We start from the raw sequence: 7943 nt of genomic DNA, 5'->3' as shown, positions 1-7943 counted from the left end.
TTTGCATGCTGCCCCATGCTGTGGTGTTCCGCGGGGGCAGCCGGGACGCAGGCGCGGCCCTGCCCGGCGCTGCGCGGGCTCCGCGCGCCCCTGGTCGCGGGGAGGGGCCCCGGGGGCGTCACGCGGCTCCGCCGCGCCCCGCGCCCCGCTGCCCGCCCCGCAGGTGACACGCGGGGCCGCGGGAAGCGGGATGCGGGACGCGGCGCCTCGCGCCGCCCGCTCGCAGGAGCCGGCACAGGCGCTTCCCGCGGCTGCTCTGAGGTAAAACCTGCCTTGGCGGGAGGAAACGGGGAATACCCCGCGTGTGGAGCCCCGCGTGGGCCGAGGTGAGCGGGCGACGTGCGGGGCCCCTCCTGCTCGCTGCCCGTGTCCGAGCGGGTCTCCTCGCGTGGGGAGTCCCCGCCGCGAGCGCAGGGCTCGTGAGGGCCGCGCGTGTGGAGACCCGGCCTGCCCCGAGCGGAGGCGGCTGCGGCGCCCYGGGCTCCGGCCTGAGCTCCCGGCTCCCGGGCCGGGCTCCTGCCTTGGGAGCAGCAGCGGGTGAGAAGGGCTTCACCCTCCTGCTCGAGAGCGAGAGAGGGAGAGACACCCTTATTCCCTTAGTGTTAGAAAAGACCCTCCTCCAAACTCTCCTGGATGTTAGCGATGGCTTGCAAAATTATCAGCGTTAACTGGTGTGTATTTATGCACTYTCCTGTTCTGATATGAAATCCATCATTTCAAGTCTACTTTTTTGGGGGATGTGGCAGTTGTCGGGATAGGTGCCCAGCAAGGCCCTAGGAGGCCCTGGGTGRGCAGAGCGGGAAGGCAGAACTCGGAGGAAGAAGGGATTTCTCTGCCCTGGCTGCCCGGCGGCAGCGGGCACCGGCACCCCACGTCCTGGGTCAGTAACATCTGGTGAGGAGCAGTGCTCGGAGCAGCCGGAACGCGCGTCTTGCAGCGGCCGGGCCCCTCTGCTCATGGGATCAGAATGCTGGTGCTCATTGCAGGGAGCCCGGCACTCAGGAGTWTTGGTTGGGATGTGTAAATTGTGCAGCTTTCCTTGCCAGAGGCTGCAAAACAACGGGGCTTGTTTTGTTGCTGTTGAGCGTCCTGGTTTAGCAGCATCCACAACTGTAGATACATTATGTTTGTTAGATTTGCTTTCCAGCTGATCAGTTTGAAACCATTAAACCCCCCCCCCCCCTTTTTTTTTTTTTTTTTTAACAGATGACTCTCAGANTTTTTTTTTTTTTTTTTTAACAGATGACTCTCAGAAATGGCTACAGCAACTCCTGCCTGGTATGTTTTGTTTTGGTTTATTTTCTGTTTTACTGTTTCTGTAGTTCTCTTCCAGACTTCACATGAGCAAAATGTATGTGAGGGTTGCACTTCCAGGTGGATGCTCAGACTTTACATATGGAATAGATTTAATGAAGGACCAACACAGCAAGTTGTCCTGTGATGTTTGATCTCCAGACTGACTTGAAGCAGACAGCACTGAGCATTAAGAAGGAGGTTCATTTTTAATACCCTGTCATTGCAGATGTTATTTTACCTATTGTGATCCACTCACCATTTCACTTACCTCTGTGGGCATGGAGTGAATATTGGGAAATGGGCCTGTTTATTTTCCACAACGTTGCAAGAAGGTAACGGGACTCGTCACCGCCGTGGCACCTTAACTGCTACGGGTTTGTTTTCACAAAGTGTTTTGTGTTTTCCATTAGATGGGAAGTGTTTTCCATTAGATGGGCAGCGATACAAGACATAGTAGACTCCTGAGCACCTGCCTGCATGGCGGAAAAGGTGCTTGTTTGAATCACGTGCTGCACGAAGCCGTGAGGAGGGTTTGGGCTCATGTTGTGCCTATGAGATGCAGTGTTGCACGCTGGAGTGATGGCAGCGGTTAAGTCTTTCTTTTTGGAGGGATTAAGCATATCAGCTTTAATAACTTGCATGACTTTTCAATCCCTCTCCGGAAGCCTCCTACCTGCTGTGCTTAGTTTCAGAGTCCAGAGCTGTCTGTTTCCTCTCCCGGAGCAGTTTATTGTCTCATGTGCCCGTTCATCAGATTACTTCCCTGCAGGCCCCGCAGAGCCTCCCCGTCAGGGGTCCCCTGGCCCGGCTCCCCGGGCTCCCCGTTCTCAGCCCCGTGCTGCACGTAGCAGGTTCAGGCACTGCAGGAGATATGGGCCCCACCAAAGCCTTCCAGAGTTGGTTGTTAAGCTGTTTTGGCCTCAGATTATCTTTCTCATTGAAAATTCACTGGCAGCTCAGCGCTTCTTTTCAGTGGAAACCTTTGCAGACTGGAGAACAATCTATGAATTTGATAGTGGATTTGTCTGRTGCTGTGTCCCATAGGTGTTTCTCGTTTGTTTCATTGCACTATGTGAAAGAAATTCTTACAGAGCCCTGTCTCTCAAGGCTGCACAACCTCGTGCCCTGGGGCGACAGGATAGTTCAAGCACGCTCTTGGGTCTAATTACTGGTACCAATGCGGGGAAAAGGCTCTCCTGCGAGCAGAGCGGGCAGGCTGTGAAGCTGACGTCCTCCAGGCAAGGCASGTGGGTTTCAAGAGATGAAGCAATGTGTCTCCATGTGCTCCCTCTTGCCTTTTCTCTTTTGTTTTGTTTTGTTTTTCTTCTACAGAATGCCACCTCATCCTGAGGCAGGGCTCTTCTGCAGCTCCAACCACCCTTCGTGTTTCCAAATTTTGTTTTTAAGCATCTATCCCCACGCCTTTTTTTCTAGGTTATACGTGTCAGGGGTTTTGTTGCTCTGCCTTGAGGAATCGTCCTGGGGACAACTCTGACTCCAAATGCGAGGGGCCCCRCGACGCCCCTTGTCCTTCGCTGCCTGTGCCCGGTGCTCCCGGCTCGCAGAGCGGAGCGGGCGAYGTGGGCACGGAGCGAGGCAGCACCTGGGGAGCACAGGAGGGCCTCGTTGCGCCTTTCAAGCAGAGAGTCATGTGGGAATATTAGCTAAATTCTGTGTGTGTGTGAGTATCTAGATGGCCAAAATCCATAGTGAGAGTGTGTAGGGAGAACTCGCTCTCAAAATAAATTGTTACGTATATTTTTGATGTTGTTGTAGATGACAAGCATGAGAGGAGATGAGGTGTATTTTGTGTGAGCAGTTTGGRGCCGAGTTGATAATTTGTGTTGTTTTGAATTCTCATTTGGCACAAGTAGGAGAGAAGAGATATTTTTGCTTAATATCTGCACAACTTTTAGCTGAGCAGTTTCAGCATGACTTTTAAGTAAATTGTTTAACACAGAAAATTAKCTAAACTGCCTTGATTTAATAACTGATTTAAGCTTGGTTAGTGGACAAATGCTATGTTGCCTCTCTCTGGTTGGATGTGCTTTGCTCTTTGGAGCCAGTGAAGCATCCAGGATGTAGAGGACACACGTGCAGCCTGTTGCTTGAATCCTGCCTGGCAAGGTCTGGAAAGCAGGAACATCTAGCACAGAAAGGAGGAATGTTTGCTTTCCTTTAAGGAAGGTACACTCAGGAACCCTCCTCTGAGGTCAGGCAGCTGCAACACACTTTGCACATGGTCCAGACAGCTGCATTTCCACCTGGAATGACAGAAAATGATCCCAGAGCCTGGGCTGTGCAGGCAGCAGGACTTCTTCACTGGAGCACTTGGGTGGCTGCTCTGGGATCGGCACCAGCTGCCCGCGTCTCCCGAGGCTGTGTAAATAGAGACCTCGGAGACCTACGTAGATGAAATTAAAAAAAAAAAAAAAACTCTACTGAGAAAATACAAGCATGCAAACCCCAAAGGTATTTGAAGTCAATTTTTTTTTTTTTTTTTTTTTAAAGGTGGTCAAGTGAACATGATTGGAATGAATAAGTCAAGGTGATTTTGACTTGTGGATCTGGAGCTGCTCAGTGAGCTGGATGAGAAACTCGATCCTCGAGCTGTCCAGCTGATGTCCAGCCTGTAAGTATGGAAACAGAGGGAGTGAATCCTCCCTGCGCCCTGCAGAGCAGAGCACTGAGCCTCACAGCCTGCACASACTTTTGTCCTGAAATCACTCCCGTTTTGGAGGGAAGGAGGTGGCAGGAACTATGTCACATTCACAACTGTTCCTGGCTATTCATTTTCCTGCAGCTGCTTAGCTTACAAGACAGGTAGGTGCTTTACACATGCACTTCATCACATAGTATTTTTCCTTTTGGCAGAATGCCTAGACCTGAGAATTACATGCCTTTTATTCACACTGCTATAAATCTCAGTAAGTGAAATTAGAATGTCTCTCTCGACTTGTCGGCGTGGTTGTCATGGTTAGTGCAGCAATCTAGACCAGCTCAACCTTGGAAAATGTTCCTGCCCCCCATCCCACACACACGTTTATGTAAAGTACATAACCCAGAATAAGAGAGGTTATAAGAATAAGAAAGCACTAGATAAGAAAAGTAACTGTTAATAACAGATTACATAAAGTGGTGGTTGATGGGAGGTTAGCTAAGCAAATTCGATTACCTTCAGACTCTCTTACATTGTTAAGTGACTTAGTATTTAATTTGCAAAAGGAATTGAACAAATGGGTTAAAATAATAAGGGAAATACTGCAGTGCAAGCAGTCTAAGTGGCCACAGGATGTCCCCACTGTTCCATGGTAATGCACCTTATAGGCCCTTTATCCTGCAGTACAAAGCTCAGTGCTTCCGCAGTTGTGGTGCTTTAGCTGTCCCAAGCTTAAGGTTTACCTTTATATTCCCAATGCTTTTTAACTGACAGTGACTGGTAACATCTGCAGTGGTAGAGGGAGGAGAGAAGAAAAGGGAAGCACTTTGTTTGGCTGGTTTGTTTTATTTGTGAATTTTCTTTTACAATTTCCAAAGATTGGGAACAAACAAGACACAATTTTTTGAGGCAACAGTCACTTGTTCTGCTTGAATATTTTTTGGTCTTGGGGATGTGCCCAGGACAGAGTATAGAGCATAAGGGAAGAGAGCAAAAGAGTGCAGGAGGCCCTGCTTGGGTGGGACTGCGTGTGGAGAGGCCAGGAGCAGCCACTCTGTCACACGTGGGTTTTGGCACTGCTTGCCTTAGCAATCCTTTAGAGCTGGCAGCCATACCCAGTGCCCAGCACCTCTGAAAATCACAGCTGGTGTTTTGAAGTCAGCTAATGTCTGAGGAGGAAAAAATGACATTTTGCATAGCCTGTTGTGCCTGTAAATCCTCACAGGGAGGCTTGGTGCACACAGACACGTTTTACATGTGTGTGGCCATTCCAGCTTGTGGGAAAACACAAAGAGGAAGCTCTTCTGCCCCGAGTGGCTCCTTGGTCTGACTCGCCCTACTGCAGTACCAGAGCACTGAGTTTCATGTTTTATTCTGGCACATTTACCTTTTCATACTGAACTGAAATCTCCTCCCTGTAGGAGCACAATACCTGCRGTATTCTGCAGTCTTGTTTATCTGCCACCTTCTATGGGTAGGTTTTTAATAGCTCTGTAGACCAAACTTGTCTAAGTAACTACAGTAAATATACTTCAAGCAACAGATGACTGGCATTTCACCTAGAAGTGTTTTCTTGGGTGTAGATGAATGTGAATTTACAATCTTAATACGTAGTACTCTAGAAATGAGCTCACTGTGCAACGCTGAGTGAACCAATAAATTGCATCTCTCCTTGTCCCAGAGGACACACTGCCCAAATCCATATGAATGTATATGGTTTATGTGGTTTATTGGCAGGGCTTGGAGGRAAATGGATGTTTCCTCTTTTCCAACAAGCTATGTCTGCTGGGTATTTTTGTGTGAACATGCATTCTCTTTTGTGTCAGGCTTTCCCAACAAGCATAAAAGGATTTTTATAAGCAGGGCGTATGCTGTCATCTACTTTGGTATAGGCAAGATTCCCACTGGATCAGGTTCCTATTGTTGTTCATTCCTCAGTCAGCCAGCCCATCAACATCTAAGGCAGCTTTGCATGGAATATCCAGCTCTGGTGGACCTGTAGCAGGACTAGCAAAATGCAAAGCAATGGGGTTCCTGTGGGTGTAGACAGCAAATCTTGCCTCAGAGCTAATTTCTCAACTCTTATGTTACCTGAAATGAAGTAATTTAATAACAAAAGCTGCTGGCAAAGTAGATAAGCTTTACATGATGCTTCTGGAAAGGAAAGGCTGGAGCTCTTGTGCTGTGTGCACAGGCTCACTGGGAAGGTGGCTCTTAGAGGACTGGACTGTTCAGAGTGGTCAGGCTTTGTGAGGAGCCTCAGTGCTGTTATTCAAGCATTTTGTTGCATATGTTAGTACTGGAAGAGTGATTGCTAAGTGCACTAAGTAAATCAAAGGAAAAGRCAGCTTGGGATGTTTGTGCTCCATTTGAAGAATTGTCAGTGGTTGCTCTCAAGCAACATGAGGCAGCACATATTTGAGGAATAATGGCTCTTCTGGCATAAAGTGGGCAATATATGGCTTGCATGCATCTGTCCAAGATGAAAATGCCCTCTTGAGGATACGTGGCTTGCATGGYCCAGCTAAGTGTCTCAGAGCTCTGCAGAGACCTAATAATAACCTTGCATTGTAATTAGCAATTCCTTAAAAAGAAGTAGGTAGCTTCACCAAGCATATTACCACTGCTGATTTCCTTAATGAACAGACAGCAGAAGGTAAGTAAATAAGCTGCYGTGTCAGCTTCTACTCTGTTTGTCTAATGTGCTGCCCAGCACTTACTTAAGCATATCATACAGGGGCAAACAAATTGGGCCTTCCCATTCCAGGTGACATGTCTGACAACAAGCTGCTTTCTTGTTGCCTCTCAGGCGTTTCCTCGCTGTTTCTGACAGCAAGCTCACCTGACAGATCCCATGTGCTGCCCTTAACACAAGCCCAGTGATGTCAGCTATTAATGAGGGATCAGTGATGAGTCAATGAGACATCTCTTAAAACGTTGTTAATCTGAAATTCACTCTGCTGTATGCATTTTTTTTTTTTTTTTACTGGAGGGGTAGGACACACATTTAGAGTTAAGAGACTTCATTAGGCCAGGTCTAGAACTCGTTTCAACACTACTTAGGGAATGTTTCTTGTTCACTACCTTTCATCACTAATCACCCTTTGGCCTGGTTGGCTGTAGGCACAGGATGCTTCTGAAGCAGGTCGTCTCTTGGTGTGTTTGCAGATGGTCAACTTTGGGCYTCCCAGCTTTTGTGGGAGATGTTCTGGTGTTAGGTGAATTGGCAAAGGGAGGGAGTGGGAGCCCTTCAGAGGCAAAGTTGTAATTTTCGTACTTGGAAAACCTCATACTTTCTTTGAAGTTGTTAAAGGAGCACTCAAAWATAGCATTACATTTTAAATAGAGATGTATAATGTGTTTCTTAATTGCATAATAATATATAGCAGTACTTGATTCATCTACTTGCACAGATGTGAGGTTTGCATTGACAGTTTCAACGCAGATTTCCAGAAACTGGGCCTTTTCTCGTGGTCTTTGGAGGTGAAGAAAGCTGCATACACATGAAAGCAGAGAGCAAAGTCACTTTTGCAGTGTGTGGTTATACTCTTGCATCCTCRCTCCCTCTCACTTTACGCTATTGAAAATAGGTGCTTGCAACCGGAGCCAATGTAAACCACAGTGGTCTTCTTGAAAAGTCTGAAATAAATAAAACTTTTCCCAAAGTATAAGGAGTAAAACTCTTCTCCTGCGTAGATTCAAACTGTGTTACAGGTAACATTTGGAAGGTCTGRGTGCTCCCTGGCAGAAGGAACCCAATGAGCTGTATGTGACTGCAGCTCCTTTGGGGAGTGTCTGAAGTTCGTGTTTGGTCTTAGTCTGCTCAGGTATTTGTGAGTCTTCACGGAAGAGAAACATCCTTGTCTGGGACTGAAACTTCAAAAATACGTTGCTAGCAAATGCCTGGTGTGCAGCAGTCTGTTGYCTGGCAGCTCCACTCATCTTGCACAACCACCACTGAGGTGTCAGGCTGATTAGTGGGTAGGTG

The sequence above is a fragment of the Nothoprocta perdicaria genome, unplaced genomic scaffold (assembly GCF_003342845.1).
Source record: "Nothoprocta perdicaria isolate Ctin4 unplaced genomic scaffold, notPer1 scaffold_0, whole genome shotgun sequence".
NCBI lineage: Eukaryota > Metazoa > Chordata > Aves > Tinamiformes > Tinamidae > Nothoprocta > Nothoprocta perdicaria.
Note: the sequence above shows the minus strand (reverse complement) of the source record.